General features: G+C 43.0%; 1 protein-coding gene across 1 annotated transcript in view; it reads left to right on the top strand.

The window, feature by feature from the left end:
* The window catches only part of IGSF10 (immunoglobulin superfamily member 10), a gene marked incomplete at both ends in the record, with an annotated part of 36245 nt that overhangs the window by 21174 nt on the left and 2021 nt on the right, over positions 1–13050 (top strand). The gene's annotated exons all lie outside the window — the stretch shown is intronic.

Raw genomic sequence — 13050 nt, 5'->3', positions numbered from 1 at the left:
CACCAAGTACTGGAATTACAGGTGTGGATACCGCACCCAGCAACTGCAGTCTTTTTAAATTCCTTACCCCATCTTCCTTTCCATGCTTCCTTCCCATCCACATCCATATGGATGCATATTTCATTATAATCATATATAGAAACATACGTAATTTAAAACTTAATCTCAAATGTGTGTCTTTACCAATGAAGTAAATTTCTTCCAGGCAACATATTGTTGGATCTTTTTTAATCCCTTCATAAAGTCCAATTTAGATCAGACATATCATTTGGGTATGTTCTTTAAGTGTGGTTATAGTGAGCTCACAAGCTTAGTCTCTGTGTAATATTTTCATCTTTGATGTGGACAGTGGCTTAGTTGTCTGGACAGTAGTAGTTCAGGGAAGTAATTCCTTCCTACACTTGAAAGTCTGTGTTCAAATAAGACTGCAGTGGATGTGGGCTTCCAAACGTGCCCATTCTCGGGCTCCACAGAGTCTAGCACTGATTGTGCTGAGGCTTGTAGCAGCCGCTGCTGTTGTTTCTTTGGTGTGGGATCTGGAGAGGACTGTCCTCTGGTCCCCTAGGGCAGACACAGGTCATGCCAAAGGTTGTAACATCAGCGGCCACGGTCTTAGTTGTGAAGACCTTCCCAAGAACCCCAGGATGAATGAGGGAGATGCCTGGGCTGGCGACATTAACAGCCATAGTTATAGAGCTGCAGCATGGCATGGGGCCTGTTTCAGGTCCCATGGCATGAGCACAGATTGTTCTGGAATCTGTGACATTGGTGATTATGGACTTAAAATACTGGAACACAAAGGGGACCTTCCCTAAGTCTGGTGAGGACAGCTGTGGTTGGTACTAAGGCTTGTAGCATTTTAAGCTGCTCTCATGGTGCTGTGAGACCCAGATGGTACCTTCTCCCGGTCCCACGGGAAAAACACAAGCACAGCCAGGGCTTTTGGTACCAGCATCTATTGTCTCAAGTCAGCAGGCTGTGAAGGAGACTTTCCCCAGGGCCTGAAGGTTAAACCCTAGTAGTGCTATGGCTGGCCCCAAAGCTGCAGGATGTAGGCATTAATGTTTCTAGGTCACTCAGGGCAAACTCTGGTGGGGATGAGGCTTGTGACATTTGTAGCCACAGTTACGAATTTCTTAGTTCTATCTAGGTTACCTTTCCAATTCTCAGTGCTCTTGAGGGTCCAGGAACACGCTGGGGTGATCTGAGGACTTTGTGCACCAGTAACTGTAGTCCCAGGGCTGTGGAATGGCAAAGAGGCCTTTCCTAGTTCCTACTTGTTGAGTGCAGGTGATATATGGGTGAGAGCCACCAGTAGCAGCGTGTAGACCTGTGGGACTCACTCTGCTCCTGATGGGTGAGTATAGACAAAGTTTGGGTTTTGCACCAGTAGCTGCAGTCCCAAGGCTGAAAGGAAACCTTCCGTAGTTCCTACATGGCAAGCACCAGTGAAACTCAGGTTTATGACTGTGGCAGCCACTGAGCCTGAAGCTATAGGGAGCTTCAGGGAAATCTTCAACCCTGTGAGGCAAGCACTGGTCCAGGGCTCTGGAAGAGTCAGGAGGTCTGCTGCAGGCTTCTAAGGCAAGGTGACACCTAACAGTGGCTGTTATAGTGTCTTAGGTTCTAAGGAATGGGAAAAGCCCAACATAGGTTCCTTCTTGGGAGCAGAGCAGTCATTCTTAGACAAGCTAGCTCCTGGATTTTTCAGTTAGAAGTGCCAGTCTGCTGCTATGATTGAGGTATCAGCACTTCTCTGCTTACCTTTTCCATGCAATGGAGGAATTCCCTTCTTGCAGCCAGGGAGCTGGTGTTGAAGTTGCAATTTGTTTAGCTCCTTTCTCTATGTTGCCTTTCCAACTCTCCAAGCTGTTCAGAGTTCCTGCCACTTCTTTGATGATTTTCAGAATTCCCTGTGTCATTTTCCTAAAAATGCAATATTTGCCTTGGTTCTTCTCTGTAGTCAAGTTGTAGATAGAGTACCTCTATTCAGCTGTCTTTGCTGAAGTTTCTCCGCATTAATTTATAGTTTTATTTAACTGAGGGAAAACTTCTTTATAAATTCTCCCCCAAAATATTAGCCTTCAAAAAGGAACTGCTTGATGTTATATATTACAAAGTCTGGTTGTATCAGATGATGGGGGTATCAATTAGTGCTTCTCTAATGAGTAGCATTAGAATTTTCAGAAAATTTGTTGAATCAGACCATGGATTCTGTTTTAACAATCATTCCATGTTTTTAAAAGCCCTCCAGATGATTCAGGTACACACAGAAATTAGAGGCTGGCTCTCCAAACAAATGTCTCATAAGTAAACCAGGAAGTTTGTTCAACAACTGGTTCCTAGATCCCTGGAAAGATCCATTCAATAATACTCACTTTGAATTGAGGAAATATGCATCATACATTTAAATTTTTAATTTTTATATGCTTGTATCGGTGCATTATAGCCTCACATAATGTAAATCACGTTGACAGTGATATACCTGCACATAGCACTTGGTGGCCACCACCCCTGGCTGTCTCCCCAACCCCCTTTCCCATACAGAGTACCGAAATTGACATTGGTATTTTCACTTATGTACACAAAGCTGATAGTAGTAATTACTTCAATGATCCTCATTCTTCTCCCTCCTCTTCCCCTGTACCACCTCCTGGCTCCACTGAGGTGCCTCCTCCTTTATTTGGAGTCACTCTGGTATCCCAATTACTCCCTAGCTTCCACATGTTAGAAAAAAACATATGGTCTTTCACTTTCTGTGATTGGCTAATCTTATTTAACATAATATTCCCCAGGTCCTATTTTATCACAAATGACATAATTTTGTTATTCTTAATGCCAAGGAAAATTCCATTGTGTGGATATGCCATAATTTTGTAATCCATTAAACTGCTGATAGATACTTAGGTTGATTCCATAATTTGGCTATTGTAAATTGTGCTGCTATGAACATCGGTATGCATATATTACTGTAGTTCTCTGATTTCAGCCCCTTTGGAAAGATACCCAGCAGTGGTAAAGTTGGATCCAGTCCCAGTTTTCTGAGGAATCTCTACACTGTTCTCCATAGTGGCTGAACTAATTTGCAATTCCCCCAGCACTGTAGAAGAGTTCCAATTTCCTCACATCCTCCTCAACATTTATTGTTTTGTTTTTTTATTGGGGCATTGTAATCATATATCACATTGAAATAAAAGACTTGAGAGGATATACAAGCACACATCATCCAATTAGCCTTCATCCAGCCCCCATCCCATTCCCTCCCCCTCCCTCGATCCCATGCTTGTTTGGTGATTAACTTTGATACATTTATATACCTCCTGTGTTTTAAAGAGGCTCCATCCTCCCCTATTCCATACCCTCTGATTGGTCACCTTAGTTGCTTAACTATAGGGCCCTTTCTATAGCTCGACCTCTTCCTGTTGCCCCTTTATTCCTAGTTATTGCTGATTAGGGGAAGCATGTGGTTTATATTTTCTGTGATATTTCTCTGAGCATGCCACATTGCAAGTACTGATCCCACTCTTGATGGCCCCAGTAGTGGCCTGGCTACCCGGTGGCCTGATCCAGACCTCGCTGGCTCAAGCAGCGGCCTTGCCTCATGGGAGGCCCAGATTCTGGTCTCGCTGGCCCCGACATCGGCCTAACTGCTCAGCTGGCTCCTATCCCGGCCTCGGAGACCCCAGTACCGACCTAGCCTCAAGGCAGGGTCCAATACCAGCCTCGGAGGCCTCAGTAGCGGCCTTGCCTCACGGAAGGCTCTGATGTCGGCTGCTGGCCCCGGCACTGGCCTAACACCTCGGCAGGCTTCGATCCCAGCCTCGGAGGCCCCAGCACCAACCTTGCCTCACGGCAGGCTCCAATGCTGGCCCCTGGCCCCAGCATCAGCCTAACCCCTTAGGAGGCTCCAATCCCGGCCTTAGAGGCCCCAGTAATGGCCTGGCCTCACAGCAGGCTCCGATACCGGCCATTGGCCCCGGCATCTGCCTAACCCTCAGCAGGTTCCGATCCTGGCTTCAGAGGCCCCGGCACTGGCCTTGCCTCGTGGCAGGCTCCAATGCTAGCCACTGGCCCCAGCATCAGCCTAACCCCTCAGCAGGCTCTGATCCCAGCCTCAGAGGCCCTAGTAGTGGCCTTGCCTCCTGTCAGGCTCTGATGCTAGCCGCTGGCCCCAGCATTGGCCTAACCCCTCGGCAGGCTCTGATCCTGGCCTTGGAGGCCCCAGCACCAGCCTTGCCTCACAGCAGGCTCCGATCCCAGCCACGCTGGCCCAGACACCGGTCTAACACCTCGGCAGGCTCCAATCCCGGCCTCGTAGGCCCCAGCACTGGCCTTGCCTCACAGCAGGCTCCGATGCTGGCCTCGCTGGCCCCAGCACCGGTCTAATCCCTCGACAGGCTCCGATCCCAGCCTCAAAGGCCCAGGACCAGCCTTGCCTTACGGCAGGCTCCGATCCCAGCCTCACTGGCCCCAGCACCAGCCTAACCCCTTGGCAGGCTCCAATCCTAGCCTCGGAGGCTCCAGCACCGGCCTTGCCTCACGGCAGGCTCCAATCCCAGCATTGCTGTGTCCGTCGCCGGCCTCACCCCTCGGCAGGCTCCAATCGAGCACCCTCTTCACCCAACCATTTGTACCACGTTCTCGAGGGTGCGTGGTGGTAGCATTCTGCCTCTGGGGTTATTACTTCAAAGGTTCCAGGTGTAATGCATCAGATCTCTGCCTCCCCTAGTACTGGCCACTGCCATTGCTATTGCTTCCATCATTTCAAATCCTTCCCAGGCTCTTTTTCCACTCTGAATGTTGTCCAGTGTTCCTAAGCATGCGCAATGGTAGCATTTGACATTTGGTGTAATTTCTCCAAAAAAAAATAAGGTTGGTAGGATCTGATTTCTGCTTCTCCTGAATACAAGTCTCCACCGCCATCACGGAGACCACTTTCAACATCGCCTTTCTCCTTGGTCTCCACTAAACTCTCTCCTTACAGGTGATGTCCAAGATTCTTAACAATGTGGAGAAGCAGCAGTTCTCCTTCACAGGGACTTTTCCCATAAGTTCCAGTTCATTTGGATAAATTTTATCTGCATCTCCAGTATCCTGGCATCTACCACGGCCTTCTTAACCCCTCTCCGATATTTTTGGTTTTTGTTTTTTCTTTTTTCTTTTTCTTTTTTTTTTTTTTTTAATAAGAGAAGACAGTATGTGTGGTTTGAGGAGGTAGTGGGATCAGACACTCAGTAGCACTGTGAACCGGCCCGGTTTCCCCATGGGTCCAGTGTGCTCCGCACTACTCTGCCTGGGGCCCAGAGTCCTGCGACCCGGGGCCCACGGCTGTTCCGGGCCCGGTGGCGTGCCCCGCCCAACCCCTGCCTGAGACCCAGGGTCTTATGACCAGGCCCGGTTTCTCCAGGGGTCTGGCGTGCTCCGCACGGTCAATTGGCTATAAGTGTGTTGATTCCTTTCTGTATCTTTCATTCTGTTCCATTGGCTTATGTGTCTTTTCTCTTATGATGATCATATGATTTTTGTCCATAGTTCTATTAAAAAATGTGGCAAATAACATTTATTGATTGCATATATTGAACCAGCTTTGCATTCCTGGGATGAAACCAACTTGGCCATGGTGTACAATTTTATTGATATGGTTTTGAATGCTCATAACTAATATTTTGTTTGGAATTTTTGCATCTATGTTCATGAATGATATTGTTCTATACTTTTCTTTAATTGAATGCTTTTTATTTGGTTTTGTTATTAAGGTGATACTGGCCTCATAAAAGGAGTTTGGAAGAATTCTATTTTTTTTTCATTTCCTAGAATAACTTATAAAATATTTGGTTGAGTTCTATTGTAAAGGTTTTGTAGAATTCAGCTGTGAACCTTTCAGGATCTGGGCTTTTCTTTACTAGAAGGCTTTTTATTGCTATTTTTATCTCTTTACTTGCTATTTGTTCATTTAAGTTTTCTATATCTTCTTGATTAAATTTAAATAGGTTGTATGTGTCTTAAAATCTTTTGATTTCTTCCATGTTTTCCCATTTATTAGAATATACAATTTCAAAATAGTTTCTGATGATCCTCTGTATTCCCTTCCCCATTGTTTGTGGTGATATCTCCGTTTCATTTATGATTTTAATAATTTGGGTTGATTTTTTCATTTGGTTAGATTGGCTAAAAATTTGTCAATCTTGTTAATCTTTTCAAAGAAAAGGCTTTATTGTTGATCCTTTGTGTTGTTTTATTTTTTGCTCTCTATTTCATTGATTTCTTCTCTGATTTTAATTATCTCCTTTTTTCTACTGACTTTGAGATTATATTGTTCCTGTTTCTCTAGGTTCTTGAGATATATCCGTAGATTGATTATATGGTGACTTTCTGTTTTTGTTTTTGTTTTTGGTACTGGGGATTGAACCCAGGAGCATTCTACCTCCAAGATATGCCCCAGCTCTATTTTTATTCTTTATTTTGAGACAGGGTCTCACTCACTTGCAGAGGATCTCATCTAAGTAGCTGAAGCTGGCCATGAGCCTGAAATCCTTCTGTCTCAGCCTCCTAAGTACTAGGATTACAAGTGTGTGCCACCATGCCCAGCTTGACTTTCTGTTTTACTCATGTGGGTACTCAGTGCTATAAATTTTCCTCTCCACATCACTTTCACAGTGTCCCATAGATAATGGTGTATTTTGTTTTTTATGTAATTGAAGAAATTTTTAAATTTCTCCCCTTATTTCTTTTCTTTTCTTTCTTTCTTTCTTTTTTTTTGTGTTATTGGGGTTCCTGGAAACCCTTCAACTTCTGGGCTACACTCTCACACATATTTTTATATTTTTATTTGGAAACAGGGTCTCTTAAGCCAGGGCGGCTGGCTTCGAACCTGTGCGATCCTCCTGTCTCCACCTCCCAAGTGCGGGGATTACAAGCTTGCACCACCACACCCGGACCCTTATTTCATTTTTGATCCAATCCTCATTGAAGAGTATATCATTAAGTCTCCATATATTTATGTAATTTCTTTTGGTCTTCTTGTTGTTGATCTCTACTTTTATTACATTGTGATCTGAGACGATGCACGGGAATTATATTAGTTTTTGAATTTGCTGGCATTTGCTTTGTGGCCCAGAATGTGGTCTGTTTTGGAGAAGGTTTCATGAATAGCTGAGAAGAATGTGTGTTCAGCTGTTGTTGGTTGAAATATCCTGTATATGTTTATTAAGTTCATTTGGCTCATAGCGTTCTTTAGGTATGAAGAATCTTTACTCATGTTTTACTTGGACAACCAGTGCAGTGTGTGTTGAAGCATCCCAATATATATTTGGGTCTATTTAAGGCCTGATGTCCCCCCCCCAAAGAGTTTGTTTTATAAAAGTGTGTGCAAGCCAGGCATGATGGTGCACACTTGGAATCTCCACGCTTGGGAGGCTGAGACAAGAGGACTGCACAGGTTCGAAGCCAGCCTCAGCTACTTAGTGAGGCTCTCCACAACTTAGTGATACCCTGTTTCCAAATAAAATATAAATTAGGTCTGGGAGTATAGCCTGGAGGTAGCAAAGCCCCTGGGTTCCACCCCCAGTACCACATAAATAAATAAATAAATAAATAAATAAATAAATAAATAAAATAATAAAATAATAATAAATAAAAGTGGGTGCACCCATATTTGGGGCATAAATGTTTACTATCATTTATTTTTGTTAGATTGTTCATTTTATCAATAAGAAGTGACCTACTTTGCCTCTTCTGATGTGTTTCAGCTTACAGTCTGTTTTGTTGGATATGAGAGTTGCCACCCTTGCTGCAATGTTTTTGGTTTCCATTTTCACTATATATCTTTTTTATCTTTTCATTGTTAGGGTATGGGTATCTTTGGCTAAAGGTGAGTTTCTTGCAAGCAGCATATAGTTGGATTATATTCTTTAGTCCACATTACCAGTCTATGCCTTTTATTTGGGGAGTTAGGAACTTCAATATTCAGTGTTATTACTAAGATAGGATTTTTTGTCATTTTAGTTCTAGTTTCTGTTTGATGTAGTATTATTTCTCCTTTGCTTACTTGCCCATCTGGTGGAGTTTGCCTCTCCTTTGGTTCTGGTATTTGCTTCTTTTTTCTTCTTTGTGTTTTATTTATTTAAGTATTTTCTCCAGTGTTCCCTTGGTAGTCATGAATTCTTTTAGTTTCTACTTGTTTTTGAAAGTTCTATTTCTCCACCAATTCTGAATGATATTTTTGCAGGATATAGTAGTCTTGGTTGGAAGGTATTTTATTCTAGGGTCTAGAGTACATTAAACAGACCTTCCTACCTTTCATGGTTGAGTTGAGAAGTCTGAAGTGACTTTTATTATTTTGCCTCTGAATGCCACTTGTTCTTTTGTTCTTACTGCCTTTAAGATTCTTTCCTTGGCCTTTATGTTAGTCATTTTAATTATTACATGGTGTGGGGAGTCAAAGTCCTTCTTTTATCTTGTCTTGTTGGTTTACTGAATGTCTCCCGTATGTGGATGCCCAAGTTCATTTCTGTGTTTGGCAAATTTTTTGGTATTATTTCTCTGAAGAGTTTTATGATACCCTTGGTTTGTGCTTCTCGACCTTATTCAATGCCTTTTATCTGTAAATTAGGATGTTTCATATTGTTCCATATTCCTTGGATGTTCAGGTCATGTTGTTTTATTGTCTTCTCTATATTGTTGACTGTGTTTTCAGTTTCAAGTGAACTGTCTCCCAAGAGTGAAACTCCGTCTCCATGTGGAGACTACCAGAGGTGGTTTATTTATTTTCTTTCTTTTTTCTTTTTTTCTTTTTTTTTTCAGTGCTGGGGATTGAACCTAGAGGCATTGTATCTCTGAGCTACACCCCTAGCCCTGTTTTTTATTCTTTCTTTTTATTTTTTATTATTTATTTATTTATTTATTTATTTATTTGTGGTACTGGGGTACCTGGAAGCCCTTCTACCTCCGGGCTACACTCCCAGACCTATTTTATACATTTTTTAATTTTTGGAAACAGGGTCCCTTAAGCCAGCGGGGCTGGCTTCAAACCAGCGTGATCCTCCTGTCTCAGCCTCCCAAGCGTGGGGATTACAAGCGTGCGCCACCATGCCCAGCTTATTCTTTATTTTTAAACAGGGTCTCACTAAGTTGCAGAGGGACTCACCAAGTAGTTGAGGCTGGCCACAAACCTGTGATCCTTCTGTCTCAGTCTTCCAATTATTGGGATTACAATTGTGTGCTACCATGCTCAGTTCTGCCAGAAGTGGTTTTTATTGCGGTCTTTAATTCATTTATTGACTCTTTCATTTCACTCAAAGCCTCTCTTTGGTTCTTACTCAGGGCCTCAATTGCTCAATTGATAGGCTTTTTCATTTTTTGTACACTTTCTCTGAAGCTTTTGATCATATTGAAGATCAAGTTTCAGAATTCTCCTTCTGGCATTTTCTATGGGTCAGTATTGGTGGTCTTCCTTATTAAATTGTGGGAGTTTAATTTTTTTTTCCTTGTTGTTCTTCACTATTGTGTTTTCAGAGTTCTCAGGTTTTTATTTCCTTTGTCTTGGTATGTTTTTCCTCTTTGCGTGTGAGTCCTGTGTCTATGTGTTATCACTTAATAATAAAAAGCCTATGCTGGGGATTTATATTTGCCTCTATAAATCTGTCTTTATAATCAAAACTTTTGAGTTTGTCCCTAGAGCCTCTTTAACAAGATATATTTCCTAGTCCAGGCAAACAAGAGTCTCTGATTGGCTGCAAGCCACCATGCTTTCCAGGCCCAAACTCTGTAGGGCCAGAGACTATGATGTTCTGTCCAGAGCCTGCTGCCTGCTGGTTGGGATTTATAGCTGATTGTGAACCTGAGAAACTGCAAAGCACTGCTCTCTGCCCTCTCTGGGCCTAGCAATTGCTCTCTTCTGAGCTTGTGGCCTGGCTAACTGAGCTTTGATGACCCAGGGACACAGCCACCAATCTGCTGGTTAGGATCACATGGAGCACTATCAGCTACTGGTATACATGCATGCCAGGTATAAATTCGGCTGGCAGAGAGAATCCTGAGGTTCCAGCCTGTAGCTGTGATTATGTGCACCCCTCCCCTGGCCGCCCTGCTTTCAGGGCCCAAACTCTAGCGGGGAGAGATTGTGCCAATCTGAGCCTGGGGCATGGGTGGCTCAGTTACTTCTGCTACTCTGGGGAGCTGTGATCACATGAGTCCTTATTGGTCTCTTGCCTTGGTGCTTGTAGCACCCAAACACGTCCAGGAGTGAGTTTATAGCTTTCTGCACTTATAATTCAGTAGGCTGAGTTATTTTGTCCCACAGTCAGCACAGCTGGCTGTCCTGTGGTGATCACTGTAGACCCTACAAGGCCATGGCAAACTGTGGACTTTAGATCACCTGAGTGCCCCTAGAGGATATCTGCTAATTCACATTTCTTCTGTGTCTGACTGTGGCCCCCACCTCCATCTCCATGGGGGTGATTTGCAAATTCACAGATGCTCCCAAATCGGTCATTGTCATGCAAGTCCTTGTGGCCAAGGAAGATAGGCTTTCTTGGAAAGGCTTGTTAACAGCCTTGGTGAGTGTTGCTCAGGTCCCTGCAGGCAAAGAGGACTTCAGCTGCAGCTATAGGATCTAGCTGGGCCATATGGGTACTCAGGTCTTTGCAGAAATATGGAGAGAAAAGTGCAAATCCTTTTGATGATGGCCTGTAGTCACTGGCTTGACATGTTTATGCTGCTGCTTCTTTGCTGGAGTTAGTCTCTGGGAGCCCATCTGGCCAGCACAGCCCTGCACGGGCTCAGCAAGATGGTGCCACTGCTGCTCTCTGCTCAGGAGTCCAGACTCCTAGAGCTCCTTTCAGTCCTCTGTGATTGCCCCCACACCCTTACACCATACATTTGGCCTCAGGCTATTCTGATGCAGGAGATGGGGGAAGGAACTTCATTGAAAACCAATGTGCAGGGCAGTGGTTCTTAGACTTTGCTACACATGACAGTCATCTGGCAAACTTTAAGAATGCTAATACCCAAGCCATATCTTGGACATAGGACCATCATCAGTAAACTCCATGAGTGATTTTACTGTGCAACCATGTTAGATAATCAATGCCTTTAGAGAACATGAGGAGGAGCTGACAGCAGGTGGCAGTGTAGCTCTGTGAAATACACAGGGCTTCTCTGCTTAAGGCAAGTACTAGATCTCTTTAAGTATCCGTGTTTCAAGTGTTTAGTGAGCAAAATACTTGAACATGTTCATAAAAAACAGTGCAAAGTACCCGACACTTTTCTTTCTCTTTATTAATGCACTATTAATTATGACTTGACCTTGGTTTATATGACAGAGAAATTCTTTCCATACTTGAGAATAAAACACCAAAACCTCATATAATGTTCTATGTATAATACTGTCCAAACCTTATGATGTTTGCTAGAGAATAAAAATAAAGGCTGTCTAACTTGGTTAGTAGTTATAATAATAAAAGGAGCCCTCACTCTTACCAGATTCATTTACCTGCTTAGCTCATGCTGCCAAAAAAATAAGAAAAACATACACATAGATTGTTACTTGCAGGTGTCCTTGATCACATTATTAGCACCAATTGAATTCCTACTGTTCTGAAAACACACCAGATTTAGATTTTCCCGCCTAGGAATGTCTGCCATCTGGTGGCAAGATATGGGGGTAGCTTTCTGGGTGGTGACTTTCTGAAAACCAGATTTAGCCTTTCCCAGAAAATAACTGCCATCTGGTGGTGGAATGTGGTGATGACAGGCACGGTAGTGACTTACCCTTCAGAGAACCTGTATTTCATGAAATTTCAAGCTACAGGCAGATGGGGCTGAGGGCAGCAAGCTTCTGGTGAGTTTCACATGGTCACAGTCTGTATAACAAAGTAGAACTTATTTTTTAGTAAAAAAAAATTCAAGATGCTTTGTTACTAACACTATTTAAAAAAACATTGCCAGGCAACAGTAAATTTATATGGAAGTTCTTTCTTCCTTACATATGACACACACACACACACACACACACACACACACACACACACAATAATTTTTGTGAGCTCATTAGTTTAATATATAAAATGTTCATAGAACATGGTGTCTAGGAATCCGACATTTTTTCCAGCATTCCTCTTACCATGGCAATGATGTTTTAAGATTTTCATACAATGATGTCTTAAAAATCAACATATAAAAAGATTTGTTTAAGCTGGGCGTGGTGGTGCACGCTTGTAATCACCACTCTTGGAAGGCTAAGACAAGAGGATGGCACAGGTTCGAAGCCAGCCGCAGCTACTTAGTGAGGCTCTCAGCAACTTAGTGAGACCCTGTTTCTAAACAAAATATAAAATAGGTCTGGGAGCATAGCCTGGATGTAGGAAGCCTCTGGGTTCCACCCCAGTACCACCAAAAAAACAAACAAAAACAAAACAAAACAAAAAAAAACCCGATTTCTTTAAAGTCTGGGAAATACCACTTGTTTTCACTAAGTTGTACCTGTTTAGTTTCATCTTTTAGCAAGTGGCTTAGCAGATGTTAAACTAGAAATTTTTACTGTATCAGCTTAAGGAAACGACCATAAAGCCATAAAGCTCTTTCCAGGTATCACAATGCACAAAAAGCATATGAGGTGCCAGGCGTGGTGGCACACACTTGTAATCCCATCATTCAGGAGGCAGAGACCAGAGGATCACAGTTCCTGGACAGCCTCATCTACTTTGTGAGGCCCTTTGCAACTCAGTGCTATCCTGTTTCAAAAATAATAAGATTAAACTATAGAGCTAGGGTGTAGCTCAGAGGCACAATGCCCCTGGGTTCCATCCCTGTACCACACACAGAAAAAAACATATGAGGAGATGGGTGTGGTAATGAATATAACTGTGGTTATCACTTCAGTGTAAAAGATCTCAAAACATCATATTTATACCTTGGATGTATACATACCTTGCCAATCATACCTCCATCAGGCAGAGAAGTTAATCCCATATAAATTAGAGAATTTCTATGTTAGACGGTACCCCACAAATGGGTATCATTTTTATGTCAATTTCTAAAGTTTTGGGAAAG

This window comes from Muscardinus avellanarius (genome assembly GCF_963383645.1).
Source record: "Muscardinus avellanarius genome assembly, chromosome: 5".
Lineage (NCBI taxonomy): Eukaryota > Metazoa > Chordata > Mammalia > Rodentia > Gliridae > Muscardinus > Muscardinus avellanarius.
Note: the sequence above shows the minus strand (reverse complement) of the source record. Positions and strands in the feature narration are given on the sequence as shown.